Source organism: Motacilla alba, chromosome 24 (genome assembly GCF_015832195.1).
Source record: "Motacilla alba alba isolate MOTALB_02 chromosome 24, Motacilla_alba_V1.0_pri, whole genome shotgun sequence".
NCBI lineage: Eukaryota > Metazoa > Chordata > Aves > Passeriformes > Motacillidae > Motacilla > Motacilla alba.
The window spans coordinates 6,197,452-6,217,431 of NC_052039.1; the positions used below are offsets into that span (position 1 = coordinate 6,197,452).

The 19,980-nt window shown below is 49.6% G+C and overlaps 1 protein-coding gene across 4 annotated transcripts in view; it reads right to left on the bottom strand.

Annotated features, from left to right (window-relative positions):
* The window catches only part of DRD2 (dopamine receptor D2), a 31,275-nt gene extending 12,044 nt beyond the window's left edge, over positions 1–19,231 (bottom strand). For 2 of the 4 annotated variants that reach the window (XM_038161607.1, XM_038161608.1), the window contains exon 1: positions 18,053–19,227. The gene's annotated coding sequence lies outside the window, so the exon portion shown is untranslated. Of the gene's footprint in view, positions 1–18,052 lie in introns of all 4 variants that reach the window. The other 2 variants (XM_038161609.1, XM_038161606.1) reach the window with 2 other exon arrangements.
* Positions 19,232–19,980: the final 749 nt, after the last annotated feature.

Sequence of the window (19,980 nt, forward strand, 5' to 3'; positions counted from 1 at the left end):
CTGCCAGCTCAGCCGCAGGTTTCTGTGTCAGTAACTCTGTTCCAGCTGGCTCAGGCAGAGTCTGGGATGTTCTGTCCCCTGCCCCTCCCTGCTCCCTGTTAGGTGTGCACAGTTCAGGGCAGAAGTGCCATGACCCACTTTGTTTATTTTCCATGTGCTTGGTGGGGCTTTGGGCTGTATTCTTTTTTTTCTTTTGTCTTTTCCTTATATGTTTGGTTTATTTTTTTTTTCCTCCAGCAGTGAAATAAATAAATTTTAAACCCCTAGACCTGAATAGTGACAATGATGGGACTTGACAGCAGCAGCAGCTTTTGCAGCCAGAGCTGGGCCGTGCTGCCTCTGCCATCGCCCCAGTGAGGTGACAGCGAAGGGGGACACGGTGGGGACAGCCCTGCTGCCACCCCACAGCCCTCAGCAGCTCCTGGCACTGGGAACATGGCTTTCCTGGTTTTCCCTGGAAAATCTCACCACCACAGCAACACCCCCAGCCTTCCCTGGCCAACAGCCACGAGCTGTGCCCTCCTCCAGAGGTAAAAGATAAAAATCCATGGGATTCCTGTGTGGTTCCCAAGACCTGTGGGAGCTCTGCTGCTTGTTTTACCCACTGTGAGTGGCTTCTTCTGGACTTTCTCTCTCTCCCTGTGCTGCCACAACACCCTGAAGACATCCAGCTGCTGGGACAGAGGTTTGTGAGCCATCAGCTTGAAGTTCAGACGACAAAAATCTCCTCTGTGCCGGGGGAGGAGAACAGACCAAGCTCAGGGAGGATGTGGAGTGTGGAGCTCAGGGTGTGGCTGTTTTGGGGGTCTCTCTCTGGTGCCAGGACGTGAAATGTAAATTCCATGTTTATGGAAGGACCAAATATTCCATGTTTGATGGAGGGATGAAATATTCCATGTTCATGGAAGGATCAAATATTCCATGTTTATGGAAGGATCAAATATTCCATGTTTATGGAAGGATGAAATATTCCATATTTATGGGAAGGATCAAATATTCCATGTTTATGGAAGAATCAAACATTGCGTGTTTGAGGGAGGGATCAAATATTCCATGTTTATGGAAGGATGAAATATTCCCTGTTTGCGGGAAGGATCAAATATTCCATGTTTGTGGAAGGATCAAATATTGCATGTTTGATGAAGGGATGAAATATTGCATGTTTATGGAAGGATTGAATATTCCATGTTTATGGAAGAATCGAATATTGCATGTTTGTGGAAGGATCAAATATTTCATATTTATGGAAGTATCAAATATTCCATATTTGTGGAAGGATGAAATATTTCATGTTTATGGAAGGATCAAATATTCCATGTTAATGGAAGTATCAAATATTCCATGTTTATGGAGGGATCGAATATTCCATGTTTATGGAGGGATCAAATATTCCATGTTTATGGAGGGATCAAATATTCCATGTTTATGGAAGGATGAAATATTCCATATTTATGGGAAGGATGAAATATTCCATATTTATGGGAAGGATCAAATGTTCCATGTTTATGGAAGGATCAAATATTCCATGTTTGTGGAAAGATCAAATATTCCATGTTTATGGAAGGATCAAATATTCCATGTTTGTGGAAAGATCAAATATTCCATGTTTATGGAAGGATGAAATATTCCATATTTATGGGAAGGATCGAATATTCCATGTTTATGGAAGGATCGAATATTCCATGGTTATGGGAAGGATCAAATATTCCCTGTTTGAGGGAAGGATCAAATATTCCATGTTTATGGAAAGATGAAATATTCCATGTTTTTGGAAGGATCAAACACTCCACGTTTCCCAAGCTGCATCTCCACACAGACCACGCCGGGAAACCCGGCCCTGCTCTCAGACACCCCAAACCAAGGCCACTTCATTCCCTTAATGAAAGACAAAGCGACTTCGATTTATTAAACCACGTAAGTGATCAAAATAGCAAAACATTTGCAAATATCAAATTCACCTGGGAACAATGGTTTCTTTATGTTTCACTGAGCTTTTGTGTGCTTTTCTCATTCAGAGAACAATTTGGATAATAATCCTTGGAAATTTGTTGCATATGGGTCCTTAATAGCTGATAATTCAAAAAGTGTCTGTCTGACAGTGCTATCAGCAGCACTTGATAGCTCTACAAATGTCTTCTCAGGAGCTGTCAAAGTGTCAGAAATTAATTAAATGTTAGCTTCTGTGACTCAGAGTGAAGGGGAAAAATCAATGCTAAATACAGCAACAGTTTTTTCTCCTCTCCTGTTGCCCTTTCATAATGCAAAACTATCTCGAGGAGGCAGAACCGTGCAGAAAATGCAGGGTGGGACAAAAAAAAAAAAATTAAAAAAAAGCAGGGGCACGGAGAAGTGTCTTTGAGGTGGAAAAGGGTTTGAGATGGGCAGGATCAGCCCCTGTGCTGGTTCTTCTGAGCTCTGAGCGCAGGAGGAAAATTGGCTTTGGAAAGGAAAGGGCACAGAGAGGGAGATGGGCTCAGCAGCTCCAGCTTTCCCTGCTGCAGTTGGAGGAGTCATTTTTAGCTCATCTCCTGTGTCCATTCAGCAGGAATTTGCTCAATGGTGCTTAGGGAGCCTGGAAAAATCCCTGGATAAAGTAATCAACATTTCCTTTCGTTTCCTTCTCTATCTTCCTCAAGAGTTTGGTTTTTTGTTGTTTTTTTTTTTTTTTTAATAGAACTATTTTCACAGGAATAATTTTTGCCTTTATATGCATCATGGGGAAAGTTAATGTTTGAATATTGTACAAAGGAAAAGATTTGGTGTTTCTGTTTAAAAAAAAAATGTTTAATTTGGGAAAATGAAACAGAAGAAAAGTTCCAAATATTTTGCATGAAACAGGGAAGCTTAAACCCCAAAACCTAGAAATTCAAAGTGTGTGATCACACAGTTAAAGGCTGTATCCAGCACACATCCTCGTGGTACAAACTCTGTAAATTCCCAGCTTTGGAAAGTTTGGGTTTTCAGTCCTAAAAACAACTTTTTTTTCCCCAGCCCCAGAGGTGGCATTTTTGGAAGCATTCTTGGTGGCCACTGAGGAGGTTTGTGAGTCTCTCAGCCCTGCTCTGAGCAGCAATTTTGATTTTAGTGCCGACAGTTCCTCAGAAAGAGGAAAGAAAGAAGAAAGAAATGAAGAAGCACTTAAAGAGCTGGCTGGGAAAATGGAGGGCTCTCCCCTGCCCGTGCCCAAAAGCTGCATTTTCCTGGGGAAAAGGGAGAGGGAAGGGATCAAAAACCCAGGGAAAAGGCACAAACAGCACCCGGCTCTGGCCTGGCTGAAGTTCCTGAACAGAGATAAACCAGAGCCTTGGTGTGAGGGAGAAAGAGCCCAAAAAGGAACAAATTCCCTTGAGAATTAAGGGCAGCAAAGCCACTCTAATTCCCAGCACGGAGATTTCCAGGGGGCTGAGCTGATCCAGCCATGGATTAGCTGCAGGGTCAAGGGCAGGACAGGGCTGCAAGGTTGCAGCCTGTGTTTGGTGGCAGCAGTGCAGCAGCACCCTGCTGCTCGTCCCTGCTGCTCATCCCCATCCCTGCTCCACAAAAACCTCCCTGCAAGCAGCTCTCCAGCAGCTGGAGGGTGTGCATCTCACTAATACCTACAAAAAAAGCCTCCTAAAATGTAGTTTAAGCCTTGCTACTCCAGCTGAGCTAGCAGCTAGCTTGGAAGATCCCGTCTAAAAGAATAATGAAAATAAAATTCAGTTAACACAACAATCTATTCTAGTGAGAAAACCATTCATACCTCTAAAAACAAAAAGTCTGTCCCATAAGAATCTGAAAAAAAAAAAAAAGTAAACACCTGTGGAGAGTCTTAACACATATATACAAAAAGACATTTTCTAACCAATAAATGAAGTAGCAAAAAAAAAAAAAAATCAGTAACCAATTCGATTTTTCACAGTGCTTTCTGATATCCCTGTAAAAAAAAAGAGGGAAAGAGCAGCCAAAGGCACCAGTGGCAGCATCCCTGAGGGCCATGTCCCGCTCAGAACAGCCCCCACCTGCTGTCCCCAAGGCACCTGGCCTGCAGGTGCTGCCAGGTTGGTATTTCCTGCTGATGCTGCTGCCCAGAGTGCCCATGGCTCCCAGACACCCCCTCTCCAAAGGCCTTGCTCAGAAATCAATGTCCAAGGGGAATTTGCACAGAACACGGCCTCCCTGGCTGGTGCCACTTTGCTCTGGAGTTCTGGAATCAATGGGCCATGGGAGGCTGTCACACTGCCATCCTTTCCGTCCCCACCATGTTCCCTGGGCTCCGCTCAGAACGCCACAGAGATATTCCAGCAAGGGAATGGCATGGTTTCTTTGGAGCAGAGAGAAGGTGGGAGAAAAGGGAAGGGGGAAAATGTGTTTGAGGAGCTGCTTTGTCTCCCTGTTCAGGGGTTTTGTGGAGGGGGAAAAAAGCATCTTCTGGAGAAGTTTCACTGGTTTTTATTTTGCATGCAAGCCCAGAATCGCCGTGGATTCCTGGTCGTGGTTCCCTGGAGAGCAAGGAAGGTGTGGAGCAGCTGACACTGAGTGAGAACCTTTTCTATTCATTTCTGCTCAGGGGACAGGTCTGCAGGCTCCGAGGAGGAGGAGGAGAGGCCAGGAATGAGGAAAATATTGTAAATCCTGCCTTGACCCAAGAGCTCTGCTGATGCTGCTGAAAATGCCCTGCCCTGCCCCGGGCTCCTCAGGAGCAGCTGGCACAGAAGTCACCCAGCACAGTCCTGGTGGCTCTAAATAAACACAACTCCCCCGGGCACTCCGGGGTTGATGCAGATGCAGCGGGGAGGTGACAGGGGAGGTGACAGCCGTGACTGAGGCCTGGCAGTAATTACACCTGAGCGCTTCTGAGCACGGCTTGGAGGAGGCACAGCTCTGCTCTGCACTCTGCCCGTGCCCTCTGTGGTGTCCAGGAACCAGCACGTTCCATGAGCAGGAGGTTTGGCCACCTCTGCACCCACAGGGGCAGAATTAGAGACAAAAATCCGGTGCAGGGATCTCCTCGAGCCAGCTCTCATGAGCTCTTGGAGACCTATTGCTACAAAAATCCTGCCCAGGCTGGGGCTTTCAGGGGGCTGAACTCAATTTCAACACTGCAGCCTTCACATTGACCAAGCCAACAGTTCTGCCATCAGCTTCTTCCAAAATCCTCTGGAAAATCTTCCCCCTCTGCCTCTCCCTGGCTCCCGTTCCCCTGATCCTTTGCCATCCGAGACACCAAGGGTGTATTAATTGCAGCTATTGCTCACTTCTGATTCAGAAACATCCCTGCTCCTGCACAACACCCGACTGGGTGCTCCTGCTGGAAGGTGTTCACAGTCCCCCTGAGCAGCTGATCCCAGCTCTGCCTCCTGCTCGCGGAGCTCTGAGCTCTGTGGGTGACAGCACCCCGCTGCCACCGCGGCCTCTGAGTCACCCACCCGAGCTGTTCTCGCCGATGCCACGGCATTTTCTGCTCCCAGCCCTTCCCTGCCTGACAGCCACGTTGCTCAGAGCTCCCTGCACCAACTCCAGGCTGTGATTCACTCCCTCCCAGGCAGCAGAGACCCTCAGGATTCTCCTCTGGAGCGCAGCGAGGGTTTCCTGCCTCTGGGAGAGGGCGGCAGGACAATCCCCGCGCCTGGTGACTCCAGAGTTTCAAGGCTGAGCCCCGGGTTCAAGGCACATTTCTCAGTTCTCTATCCGTGGTGCTGCTCCTTCAAGCATCCCTCTTTGCCTGCGGAGTTTTTGCCTGGGCTTGAATTTGTGTCGCAGGAAGGAAAGGGAAGAAGCTTTTGTCCTTCATCCCTGTGAGGGAGCAGAACCTTCCCCAGGCCTGCGCTCTGCCCTCCCAGCTGGGCCCCCTGCAGATGTCCTGAGGCTGGATTTCCCTGGGGATTCACTGCCTGCTGCTTCCAGCCCCTCTGCAAATCTCATCCTCCCCGGTTTCTTAGCAAGTCCTCATGGAAGGGAAGAATTCAGGGTCTTCCCTAGAGGGGGAGGAATGTTCCTGTAACTTCCTTTAACCTGTCCTTCTGCCAATAAAAAAGCAGGTTCCATTTTCAAAGGAATCTTTAAAATCAAAGATTAAGGCCTTGTCTTCATCCAAGACTTGCAACCGAATCTGGTTTTATCAGAAATCCTCCAATTTTAACATTTTCTCACCCCAACATGTTAAACTTCAGCAAGGAGAGGTCGTGGTGGATTGGTTTGTGGTGTTTGCTTTGGGGTTTTTGTCATGAATAATCCTTTTAGGGCCAGTTTGGGGTATAAATAGCTCCCTCCAGCAACAATCTCCTCCCAGGAAAGCCCAGCACTGCCCCTGCCCACCTGGAATTCAGGAGAGGTTGGTCCTGCCTGGCAGGCTGCTGGAGCAGAGCCTTGGGTTCCTGCTTTCTTTGGGAATCTGTGGGTGCAGGGCAAGCTTTGATCTCTGCAACATTTGGCAGATGAGTTTTTCAAGCTGGAGCTGCTCCAGACACACAGCCCACTTGAGCCCTCCTCAGCTGGGTGCAGAGGACGGGCAGAAAAGGCTGTTTAAAAATCATTTCTGACTCTGTGCTTTCGGCTTTGGACACACAAGCAGAAATAGCGGGCACATCTCGATTTTCAGTGGCTAAAGGGAAGGATTTCCTCCCTCCTGTGCCCTCACAGAGGGATGGGCTCTGTCAGAGGCAGCTCCTCAGCCTGGAAGATATTGGTTCTTATTAAACCTTGCATTACTATAGACCCAACATCCTGTTCTCTACAAAAGCTCTTTTTTTTCCTCCTCATAATTCCTTTATCTGTATCCTAATGCCAAATCTCTCTGACGAGATCTGAGCCTCTGACTAATCTAATAAATTCCCGGCTCCGTGAATGCTGGGGATCTGTATTCCTTTAGAATCTGTGCCGTGTTTGAGATCATCCACCAATGTCTGCAAATAACTCTTAATCAGTCACACAGCCAATTGTATTAATTTTGAGGAATTGGAAAGGCTGAATCTCTTCACTTCCCACCCCCCTGAGTTATGTACAGAAGTGGCTGAAATTTAAACAAAATACTTTTAAGTGCTGGATAAAACATGGCAAATATTTAAGTTTTGGGTTTTTTTCTTTTCATTATTTGTTTTTGTCTGTCTAATGTTTACATTTCGGTACTTGGCACTTGAAGAGTAAAACAATTTAACTGTAGAAATGGGCTGTGTTCATTCCTTGGCTGAATAAACCCTTTTTTCTTCCCCCCCAGCCAGGCTTCCCCTGTTCCTGCAGCACCTGGCACAGGGATACTGTAGCTCTTGAGTCCTTCAGCCACACTTTATTAAAAGTAAATAATAATAATTCAGATTGAAGCCATCAAATATTTGCCCTCCACTTATGTCACCGAGCACCCGTTGAACATCTGCTCTTTCCACTGCCACTCCTCGCCCTGAGCTTGTTTGCAAAAATGTTTGCCAAAAGCAGCGAGTTCCAGAGCAGAGCTCTTTTTTTTTCCTCTTTCCCTCCCCCTTCTTCTCCTCAGATTTCTGGGGGTTTGCCCCAAACCATCCACGACTGAGATTTGCAGTCCCTCGGAGCAGCTTTGATGAGGATGTGTCAATCAGCACGGCCACAGGACTGCCCTTGCTGCAAGTGCCCCTTCCCTGCACTTCAGACCCCAAAAAACACCATGAATTCTTGTCCTGGGCCCCTTCCCTGCACTTCAGACCCCAAAAAACACCGTGAATTCTTGTCCTGTGACACCTCCCTGCACTTCAAACCCCAAAAAACACCGTGAATTCTTGTCCTGTACTACCTCCCTGCACTTCAAACCCCAAAAAACACCGTGAATTCTTGTCCTGTACTACCTCCCTGCACTTCAAACCCCAAAAACCACCATGAATTCTTGCCCTGTGCCACGTCCCTGCACTTCAAACCCCAAGAAACCACAGGTAATTCTTGTCCTGTCCCTCGTGGCCAAGGAGCAGAGCCAGCTCCCACCTCAGAGGGAAGGCTCCCAGTATTCCTCCATCCAGTTCTCCTCAAATTTCAAATCCTAATGATCCTTAATCATTTCATCCCTGGGCTACCCCAGCTCAGCTCTTCAAATCCTGACTTCCAGCACCCACCTCTGTCATCTTTGCAGGCAGAGGGAGAGGAGGAGCAGCCACCTCTCCTTCTGGATCCATCCTTTGCCGGCTGCCGCGGGCACCGAGCCATGCGGGAATTGTGCTGGATCAGCAGCCCTGCAAATCAGCATCTGTTCTCCTGGGGAGTCCTGCGGCTCCTGCTCTGCCCTGGGGCCTCTCCAGCACAAGGGTTTGCCTGCCCTCCTTGGTCTGACCTTCCCCAGCGGCTCCCAGCTGCACAGAACGCCTCATTGCCTTTCATCTCTGCAGTATTTCATTCCTCCCTGCTCTGTTCTTCCACCCTGCATCATCGTGTCCCCTCTCTGCTCAGCTTGCCCCACGGATTCTCTTCTCTGCTGCTCCTTGTTTGTTGCTTTGATTTTTTTAAGATTTTGTTAATTTTTTTTAATGTTTGTATTTTTGTGACATATTTTTTACGCAATTTTATAAATATTTTATTGTTTCACATTCTTTCATGGAAGGGGAGAAATTTAATAAGCTGTTGGTTTGTCCAGTGTCACTGGAGAGGTGGCACTGTCACCCTCCAATCCACTGTCACTTCTGGAAAACTAGAAATGTTGGAGTCAGAAAAATAAACTTCCCTTTTTTTCTTCACCTCGAGAGCAGCAGCGAGCGTGTCGTCGTGTCACATCCTACAGTGACACTTGTTTTGCCACAAAATCCCAAATTCTTGGGAAAATCATTGCTCCCAGGCAGGGTGTTCAGAGTCCCTGAGATGGATGCTCAGCTGGGCACCCTGGGGGTGTTTCTGAGCACTTTGGGGGAATATTTTTCCCTGCCTGGCCTTTGGAATTTTTTTCCTGGTCAATCAAACTTCCCGAGAGCAGAGGGGTCCCACACCACATCTTAAATTCTCTCATGTTTAGTGAAGTCTGGTAGCAGAAGGGTTTTGCTTCCATCGGGTGTGGGACCACCTGTTTGCCAGGGGAAATCATGGCTATTTTCAAGATGAAATCATGGCTATTTTCAAGGTGAAATCATGGCTATTTTCAAGGTGAAATCATGGCTATTTTCCAGATAAAATTGTGGCTATTTTCAAGGTGAAATCATGGCTATTTTCAAGATGAAATCATGGCTATTTTCAAGGTGAAATCATGCCTATTTTCAAGGTGAAATCATGGCTATTTTCAGATGAAATCATGGCTATTTTCAAGGTGAAATCATGGCTATTTTCAAGATGAAATCATGGCTATTTTCAAGGTGAAATCATGGCTATTTTCCAAATAAAATTGTGGCTATTTTCAAGGTGAAATCATTGCTATTTTAAGGTGAAATTGTGGCTATTTTCCAGATGAAATTGTGGCTATTTTCAGATTAAATCATGACTATTTTCAAGGTGAAATCATTGCTATTTTCCAGGTGAAATCATGCCTATTTTCACGTGAAATCATGGCTATTTTCCAGATAAAATTGTGGCTATTTTCACTGAAATCATGACTATTTTCAAGATGAAATCATGGATATTTTCAAGGTGAAATCGTGGCTATTTTCCAGATAAAATTGTGGCTATTTTCACTGAAATCATGACTATTTTCAAGATGAAATCATGGATATTTTCAAGGTGAAATCGTGGCTATTTTCCAGATAAAATTGTGGCTATTTTCACTGAAATCATGACTATTTTCAAGATGAAATCATGGATATTTTCAAGGTGAAATCGTGGCTATTTTCCAGATAAAATTGTGGCTATTTTCACTGAAATCATGACTATTTTAAGGTGAAATCATGGCTATTTTCCAGGTGAAATCATGGCTATTTTGCCTTTTGCCTGTTACAAAAGCGGCTTAAGGTTTTCTCTTGTTTTCACCAACAGAAGCCACCAAACTGAACTTCTGCCATTAAGGGAGAAAAGAATTAAAATTCATTAAAATTCAGGCAGCTGCTTGAGGCGCTGCAGTGGAGCCACAGCTCAGGTGTGGAGCACAGCCCAGGAACAGATTGGACTTTCCAGGTGTCTCCAGCCTCTTGAGAGAGGATCCCTTGCTCACTCCATGGCTTTGGGCTGATCCTGCCCAAAAGAACACCTTGGAAACACAAATATTTTCTTCCCATATTCCACAAAACTTGCTGGGAGCATCACTGGCAAATCCCCAGCCGGGGGAAACATGTGAGCCTTCAGTGCTGCATTTTTTGGCTGATGGGAGGGATTTCTGTCTCTCAGTCCCTGGGATCACTGCACATGCTCAGCTGCTGCTCTCCTGAATTTTATTGGACTTTTACACAGTCAGCAAAGTTTCCAGCCTGCTGGGAAGTGCACACTGCATCCATCATGAACCCAATTCCCAAATCCAGTGACCAGCACAGTGAACTGCGCACGATTTCCATTTCCCTTTAGTCCACAAAGTCATTAGCAGGGCTCCAAAAAGCCATGAATATTTTCCCCTGCTTGGTGGGGAGCAGATTTTCTTTCAGGTGAAGCATTACAAGGAGCTGTAATGTTTTTAATTAAGGTGCCGGGTGCGAGTTGTTGTGGAAGTTCAGGCAGGACTAAACCCAGGACTGTTTAATTCATCAGCAATACAAATCACAGGCTGCAGGGACTAAAATCATCACCTGAAGACAGGTGCCCAACCTGCTGAAGGTGAAACAGGCACAGCAGCCCAAGAAAAGCCTCCTGCAGGCGCTGCTCTTGGTCATCCTGCAACAAATATTCTCTTTTGCGCGCTCAGGCACCGCTGCTTGAGCCTGGGGTTCTCTGCAGGGAAAATTCCCCCAAAAAAACCCTGCTGTGATTTGCTCTGCCACCAGGGCTTGCTGCTCTGGGACTTGGTTTCTTCTGTGGCACCAGGGATCAGACCCACTCGCAGCAGTCACTGTGTTGTCCCACCTGACACATTAAATAGAACATTTTTATGGAAACACTGAAAGCTGCAAGTTATTGAGCTCCCTCTTTCGTAATTGCTCACCCTGTTGTTTTTTTTTTTTCATTATTTTTTTCCAATATGTGTTTATTCTCTCCACAAACAATGCCTCTTAAGCTAAATTTTGATGGTTGTGATTCTGAGGCCTCCTGAATCAGAAATTCAGTGGTAAAAATTAAATGGCAAAGTGTAGACCCAAAGAAACGTGACATTATTATTATTATTATTATTATTATTATTAATAATAATAATAATAATAATAATAATTTTAATTTTGTTGTTGTTGTTGTTGTTGTTGTTGTTGTTGATAATATTATTATTATTATCCCTCCTTGTCATTTTCTGCTAGGGTTGTGATTTCCTAATTGATTCTCCCTCCACACTGAGAGAGAGGAAAAAAAAATAATCAATCTTGAGATAAACAAAAAATAACACTTGGGAAGGATGACAAAGGCAAGAGCAGAGCAGCAGACATCACACGCAGACAAACATCCTCCCACAGAATGGGCTCCTGCACGTGGATTTAGTGGAACACCTCGCAGGAAACGCAGGCTGGGCTCCAGAGAGGCTGGCTGGGCACCAGGGGATGATGGCAAAGTGGCAGTGCCAGGATGTCCCTAGGCTGGCACATCCCTGCCAGCAGCTCTGCACCCTGCAGAGACACCCTGGCCCTGAACGGGGAAATCCCCGACCCTGTGCTGCGGGGCAGGGAAGCGGGAGAAGCCGTGAGCCAAGCAGACTTTGTGCAAATGCTGATTGGGTTTGAAGTCCGAGGGGAACGGTTTAGGCCGGGCCTGGCTCTTTCAGCTCTCCAGAACCAACAGTGGCTATCAAAAGAAGGGATTTTTAAAAGCGCTGCCTCATCCCACCGCATTTGCTCTATGAGTGCACGTCCTGTGGCTACAAGGACAGGAAAATCTGCCCAATTTCCTCAGATCTTGCTCAGAAGGGCTGCTGCCACCTGAGCCCTCGCTGGGACTCCCAGAGTCCTTTTTCCTCCAAATGCTCCTGCTGTAAAACCCCGGTGCTGGGCCAGGACGGGCCTGGGAGAGGCTTTGAGTGCCTGGAGCACAGCCTGAGCACCTCCCTGCCGTGGTTCCACGTGGGCAGAGCTCTGTGCTGCTGGCTCCTGCCCAGCCCCAGGGAGCCCTGGTGGCATCGTGGTATTTTCTGGAAAATCCCTTTGGCAGGATTTTTCTCTTGGGAAGCTGAAAAGCCTCCGGGAAAAATGAAAACAATAATTATGTGATTTGCTTCTCCTGCGTTTGGCTGCTTTGGAATGTGGTTGGAGATTGTTTATCCAACATGGGAATTGTTTTGACTCTGCAAGGAGTCACGAGCTTTCATGCTCATTCTTTGAACCCTTCTGTCTGTACCCTTTCTCTATTCTTTAGTACAGTTTAGTATGGCATCCTTTAATATAATATATATCATAAAATAATAAATTAACCTTCTAAGAACGTGGAGTCAAATTCATCATTTCCTCCCTACAACAGGGGTCTCAAAAGTGCCCCACCCTGGCTCTGCCCCTGCCCAGTTTCAATCCCACTGACCCCTCCCACGATCAGGGAGCAGCAGCAGGCAGGGGGGAGCCCTGCAGTAATTCAGGGGTGGAAATCCACGGGGGTGGGAGCTGCTGTGGCCAAAGGGGCTGGAATTCACTCTCAGTCCTTTTCTTCAGTGGAAATAAACCCAGAGCCAGGGATCCCCCTGAGCTGTTCCTCGGCGCTGCCCTTGGAAATGCTGAGCCCTGCTTGGCATCCCGCTGCTGGATTTGAGGGAAAGGCTCCTCTTCCAGTCTGGGTTTCCCGAGAGGGAGGATGAGCAGCAGCCTGAATCTCGCTGGTCCCTCATGTGCCGTTTCAAAATAATAATAACAACAATAATATTAATAACGGCAGCGCTTTGCAATAAGAACTGCCGTGCTTCAGTAAGCTCCTGTTTCACAGCACAGGCCCCGGGCATGGATCACAACCTGCTCTACAAATAAAAATAAACCAATGTGTGGGACTCCACTCACATGGAAATGCTGATGCTGGCTTCAAACCCTGTAATTCTTACAGTTTTGCCATCAAAGTGCAAATAAGGAGCTTTACACATGCCTGGACATGGTGGGCTGAAGTATTCCTGTAGTATTTGTTATAATCCCCATTTTAGTACTCACAAACACATTTTTAGAGCATCCATAACCTCATGGGGATGATGAATGATTCATGTACTGGGACATGAGTGATTCTTCCTGTTCAACAATATGTATGTGAATGTGGGGGGGGTGTTTCTATTTTTAAGGGCTTTTAAATTAGCAAGTCCTTTATAATTGTGGCTTTTCAAACCCGGGTGACTAAAATTCACCTCCCAAGTCTGTGTGGGGACGTCTCAGGGAGAGCAGGAGGCTGGAGGTGTCCTGGCCCCTCTCTGGGGTGGGTTCCAAGGATGCAGATAAGGCTGGAACTAAAATGTGTTCAGAGGAAAGAGATCAAGTGTTGGACACCTAATTCCAGACTCCAGTAATCCCAGAGATAATCACATTTTTCTCAGCTGTCATACAAATATGCAAAAGCCTGAAAAAAGCAGATACAAAGGGGCTGGGGGTCAGAGAGTGCTTGTTGCAGAGAATCTTAATTTGCTGGAGCTCCAGATTGCCCGAGGTATCAAAATAGGAGGGAATTTAGACAAGTAATTTGCAAGGTGCCATATTTTAGGCAATAGCTCAAAGTTCTCTGCTGGAGTGTGTCAGCTGCGGCATTCAGGGGAGCTGATTGAAAAACCTGAGCTGCTGGTGAAGGGTTCATTTCTCTCCCTGAAGCTGCAGATTGCACAGAGCACTCTCACTCAATGGCGTTGATTTTGCTGATCCATCCCCAGCGCTGGCAGTTGGCGACCCGGGGCCGCGAGCAGGATCCAGTATTTGTATTTCTGCGGGCATTTGTGTGCGTTTTGATGTGTATTTCTGTGCGTTTTGATGTGTATTTCTGTGTGTTTTGATGTGTATTTCTGTGTGCGTTTACCAGCCTGTGAGCGCTCCCAGACCCTGGCACACCTCACCCCGGGGCAGCCGAGGCCACAGAGAAATTTGGGATAAAGGAAAGGAGCTCCAAACGCAGGAGGGTGCCCTTCAGGCCTATCTCCCTTCAGGTGACTCCAGGATCACCTTTCCCCAGGCAGCTCAGTGGGTTTATTTATCCCCCTGTGCCATGTGAAGTGTGGCCATGCCGGAGCTCGGCAGCCCTGTGCTGTGCTCTGTTATCTCAGCTTTTATTGCTCCTCACAGCCTCTCCCTCTCCCCAGCGCTCCAGAAGACATAAAGCTGCATTTACATTTTCTGAATGGACTAATCATGGCTCTCTGCTTTGATAAAGAAAGTGCAGCCTCCCACATAACCACATGGAAACCAACAGGGAAGAGTAAACCAGAAATAAACCCATTCTGGGGGGTTGAGAGAAAAATACCCACCAGGATAATTGGGAGGGATGTGGAGAGAAGCAGCAACTGAGCACACAGTCACATCTCCAAAAAATTAAAAATAAAAAAAAAAAATTACAAAGCTAAAAATACCCAGGTGAAGGACAGCGAGAGAAAACATGATTGAAGCAGAACAATTGGGAGAGGAGTTAATAGTTATTAGCAATCACTTCAGATTGAATATGGGTTGGTTTTGTAACAGCACAGGGGATGATGCATCTGACAGGACTTAAACAATTGCCTCCCCCTTCCCTAGAGGATCTCGCTGGCAGCACCCTGGCACTCACTGCTCGGTGTCCCTGCTCCTCAGGAGTTGCTGAAACTTTTTATTTGGGAAAGACAGCAAAGTTTGATCCCAGACAAAGCTTTCCAAATCTATATTCCAAGCCTTAATACCTCTTAACCTTCAGCCCACTGTATTTTCTCTTGTAGTGTTAGAAAAATACCCCTGGGAAGCCAAAGTTCCACCAGTCTGGGATCTTTTTATCCAATTCTGCCTTTGCCTGGGCAGGAGTGTGAGAATGGAGAAATGTTTATGATGTTTCTGCAAACACTCCCCCATCACCCAACTGTTTGCTGTGCCAGCCTGGTTTCTGCGCATTCATTAACAATCTGTGGACTTCTTTCCCTTGGAGCTGCAATTCCCCCGGGTCCCCAGCCCTTGGGAACGTTCTGCAGGCAGACACCAGTGCCAGGGCTGCTTTCCAGCTCAGCGTGGATGTGCTCACTGTCCTGCACCTCCTGGCATGGAATATCGGCTCTGGGCATGTGGGAAATCCGAAGCTGAGTCCCAGATTTCCTCCCTGCTCACAAGGAATTTGTGCACAGAGGGTGAAATTGAAAACGAGTTATCCTGAAAGGATTGTGAGGGGCGAGAGCCAAATCCATCCTGTTCAGAACTGGAGAGCTACAAAACCTTGGAGATGAATGCTTTTCAAAGGGGTTTTTTTGGCTGCTGTTTTAGGGAATTGGTGGCTGGTGATTGTTACGGAATGAACCTTGCGGGTCCCTCCAGCTCAGGACATTCCTGGTTCCATCAGCTTCACTGGCAACCCCAAAGCTGAAGCACCCAGAGGAGGGAGGGTGGAGATTTGCTGGATTAGAGCAAAGGATGGCTTTGAGGAGAAGAACACCCAGGGAAGGGCCCTTTTTGTGCCAGGCCTGTGCCACAGAGGGGGAGCAGCTCTGTCACAGGTCCTGCCTGCTCTGAGCTGCTCTGAGCTGCTCAGGGAGCTTTTTCTGCTGCTCCAGATGCATTTCCCAGCAGGTTTGTCCCTGCCGTGAGCCCTGCCCAGTGCCTGCAGCCAGGAGCAGCCTGGAGCAGCCAGGAGCACCCTGGAGCACCCTGGAGCAGCCTGGAGCAGCCAGGAGCACCCTGGAGCAGCCTGGAGCAGCCTGGAACAGCCAGGAGCAGCCTGGAGCAGCCTGGAGCAGCCAGGAGCAGTCTGGAGCACCCTGGAGTAGCCAGGAGCAGCCTGGAGCAGCCTGGAGCAGCTGGGAGCAGCCTGGAGCAGCCTGGAGCAGCCTGGAGCAGCCGGGAGCAGCCTGGAGCACCCTGGAGCAGCCAGGAGCAGCCTGGAGCAGCCAGGAGCAGTCTGGAGCACCCTGGAGTAGCCAGGAGCAGCCTGGAGCAGCCAGGAGCAGCCTGGAGCAGCCAGGAGCAGCCTGGAGCAGCCTGGAGCAGCCTGGAGCAGCCAGGAGCAGCCTGGAGCAGCCAGGGCAGGGCAGGGGGACAATGCCAGGCCCATCCCTGGAGCGCCAGGAGGGCAGAGCTGTGTCCCTGCCAGGCAGGTGTGTGGCTCTCGAGCAGGGCTGGGCACACAAAGGGCACCCCGTGTCCTGCTGCCTGGCACAGGGGCACAGAGGGGTCACCTGTGCCTCTGCTGACACCTCTGTGGGGACAAATCACTCAATCCCACAGCCAGGCAGGCTCAGGGGGGGATCCCCCTCAGCTCAGGGTGATTTGGGGTGTGGGAGCAGCGTCAGGACGGGTACAGGGGACACTGTGTGGCCACTCGTGCCATCCAAACCCTGGCCAAGCCTGTCCTGCAGGGCGACAGTGACCCAGGAGCAGAATGCCACAGGGAAGGAGCTCCTGAATGTACCCACACTGACCGCTGCCCTGCCTCTCTGGGGTCACAGGCCTCTCTCTAAAGCCCGCAGCTTGCCCGTTTTCTTCCCCAGTGTGACAGGGAAGCTCTTTTCCACGCGTGCCCGTGGAGGTTAGGTGGAAACGTGGAAAGCACAGCAGATTTTACACAGCGGTTCATCAATCAGTGGAAAACTCTTTTACAAAACTCTGTTCAGGAGTAAGGAAGGAAGGCTTGAACGTTGCAGAATTTCTGCAGCGTGGAATAGAAATTAAAGGGGGGGGGATAACAAAAACTACAGCAGTCTTTGCTTGATGGAGTCAGAAATATTGCCAAGAGTTCTTTCTAGATTACTATAAGGAATCACTTCCAAAGAGATAAAAACCAGGGGGTTGAGTTTTTAGTGCCACGGGGTGTGTGAAGAACAATAATGGCACGAAACCCTGAGCACGGAGGAGACCCAGCCCACGCTGCTCTGCATGTGTGACCTCTCTGACCAGCTCTGTGATAACCCTGGTATTTATACAACAACCCAAGCTGTTTTTCCTTTTCAGCTTGGAGCTCCACTCGAGAAGCAGTGATTCATGCTCCACACACATGCTGGGAGCTCTGCAGTTCCACGCCTGGCGTGTGGGAAAGTGGGGATGGGAGAGAGACGTGAGAATTGCCGAGTGGGGATGTGTGATCTGGTGTAGAAACAACCTACAGACAACAGCCTGGACCAAAAATACTCCAGAGCTGAGCAGGACCCAGCACCATGCTGGAGTTTGGTTCCCTGCCCTAAAGCCACACTTTTGCACTGGTTTCAAAAAGCTGGAACTTAGAACTGGGGGGAATGGAAAAAAAAAAAGTTAAGATTGAGACAAAAGTGATTGTAAACCTCACACAAAATCTGCCTGCAGCATTCAGAGGAGAATTTCTGAGAGGTTTCCTCCCAGGGGTTCTTCAGGAAAGGGTGACAGATCCCCTGTTCTCACTGGGGAAGATTGTTCTGCATCAGGACTGGTGCTGAGCACGAAGTCTGAAAGGATGCCAGCCTTGCCTTACCCGATGTAAAAGAATGAGTGTGGTAAGAGGAAAAAAGAGTGTTTTCCCTCAAATAATTTGACTGAACAGTCTTGTTCCTTGGGGAGCTGGAATGTACCCACATTATATCCTCCTTTTCCTCCTCCTCCACTTCTCCCTGTCACTCTCTCTCCATTGTGTCTGTGTGAGAGCAGCGTTAAACATCAAACTTCTAAAAACGAGCCGAGCTTCCCAGCAGCTCCAAATGCCTCTTTAGCATACAATAACAATTGTTTGTTGCTCTGCAGCGAGCGGTTTAGATGGAGAAATGAGACAGCCTGAATTTCAGTTTGAAAACCCGCTCTCGCCTCTTGTCTCGCGGAAGGGAACAGCTTAATGGATCCTTCTGCTGTAATGACAAATATTTTCCTTTTTCTCCTGTCTTTATTTACATCTCTAGGCAGTGGTGATCACGGCAGCCACTGCTGTCTGTGCTCCCTCGCCCGGATATTCACAACATTCCTATTTCTGGAAGAAAAGCACGACACCAATCTCTTACCTTCAAGCCATACGAATCCCTCGAGCAGAGGTGTGAGTACTTTGCGCCAAATAAATCCAAAACGCCCCAACTCTCCACCGTGGCCGTTCCCAAGCTCTCCCGGGCTTTCAGGCAGACTTCTTGCAGGTCAGCACTCAGGCACAAGCAGAGGAGCAGAGAGAACAGCAGAGGAGCGGAGAGAAAGGCAATCACCCGCCTGACCCTGCCGGCCGGGAGCGCGGCGGGTGGAACTCGCCGTGGGTGAGCCCGGGCCGAGCGCTGCTGGAACTTCAGGAGCTGGGGAAGCGCCTGGGCTCCCTGGGAAGCGCTCAGCTCCCCGGGGCCGGGCTCCCCCGCGGCAATTCGCTGTCCATCCCCTTCAGCACACGGCCGGCGGGCGAGGCGGCGGCTCCGGCTCCATTTCCCAGAGCCCAGGCTCGGCTAGCGGCTGAGCAGAGCCGCCCCTTCCTCCCACGGACGGATCCCGACAACCTGTTTCCACTCCGGCTGCCTTCTCCGGCCGCGGGATGCGAATTCCCGCAGCGCTTCCCCCTCTGCCTCGCCCGCCGCTGCCGCTGCCGCTGCTGCGGGAGGGGAGGGGAGGGAAGGGGAGGGGAGGGGGCGAAGTTTCCTCCCCCGAATCCCACGGACTCACCCCGGCGGGGATGGGCGGCTCCAGCCCCGGGGATGCGGCACCGGGACCGGCCCCGGCAGCGGGACAGCGCCGGGCGGAGCGCGGGGCCGGGGCCGGGGGGGCTGGCGGGGCTCAGCCGCCCCCAGCGCGGCCCCGGAGAGAGGAGCGAGATGGGTTCCCACCCCCAGGAACCCCTCGGGGGGGAGCGGCCCTGCCCTGCCCCGCGCACAGCTCCCAGGTGAGCGCCGGGGCTGCTCGCTCAGGGATGCTCGGTCAAGGATTCTCTGCCAGGGATGCTCTGCCAGGGATGCTCGGTCAGGGATGTTCGGTCAGGAACGCTCTGCCAGGGATGTTCGGTCCGAGATTCTCTGCCAGGGATGCTCGGTCAGGGATTCTCTGCCAGGGATGCTCTGCCAGGGACGTTAGGTTAAGGATGCTCACTCAGGGATGCTCGGCCCGGGATGCGCGGCCCGGGATGCTCACTCAGGAATGCTCACTTAGGGATATTCACTCAGGGATGCTCGGCCGGGGATGCTCCGCGTGCTCCCGGAGCGCTGGCACCCTCTGAGCGCCAAGGTCAGCGCTGTCCCCGCGTGTGCTCAGCTGCGGGCACGGCACGGAAAGCACGGAGTGACCCCCCCAGCAGGGAGGGAATGCACGGAGTGACTCCCAGCAGGGCAGGGGATGCACGGAGTGACTCCCAGCAGGGCAGGGGATGCACGGAGTGACCCCAGCAGGGAGAGAATGCACGGAGTGCCCCCCAGCAGGACAGGGAATGCACGGAGTGCCCCCCAGCAGGGCAGGAAAAGCCCCCCAGCACGGAAAGCGGGGGTTTCGGTGTGAGAAGCGGGCTGGAGCTGCTCTTGCCGCTGTTCACAGGGGTTTCGGTGTGAGAAGCGGGCTGGAGCTGCTCCTGCCGCTGCTCACGGGGGTTTCGGTGTGAGAAGCGGGCTGGAGCTGCTCTTGCCGCTGCTCACGGGGTTTCGGTGTGAGAAGCGGGCTGGAGCTGCTCCTGCCGCTGCTCACGGGGGTTTCGGTGTGAGAAGCGGGCTGGAGCTGCTCTTGCCGCTGTTCACAGCTCCGCTCTGAGGGAACGGGGCACCGCATCCTTCCCAGCCCCTGAAAACCACGGCTGGAATCCTCAGCTGTGCTCCTTGTTCAAACACTCCCGGTGCTGGCTAAGAGATCTCTTTGCAATTCAAATACCCAGAGAAGCCATCTCCTGAAAGTGTGGCTGCACTTGCAATACTTTCATATCTTGTAGTTTATTATCCCTAACAGCAGCTCACTTCCAGAGCACCGGCAGTCCCTCATC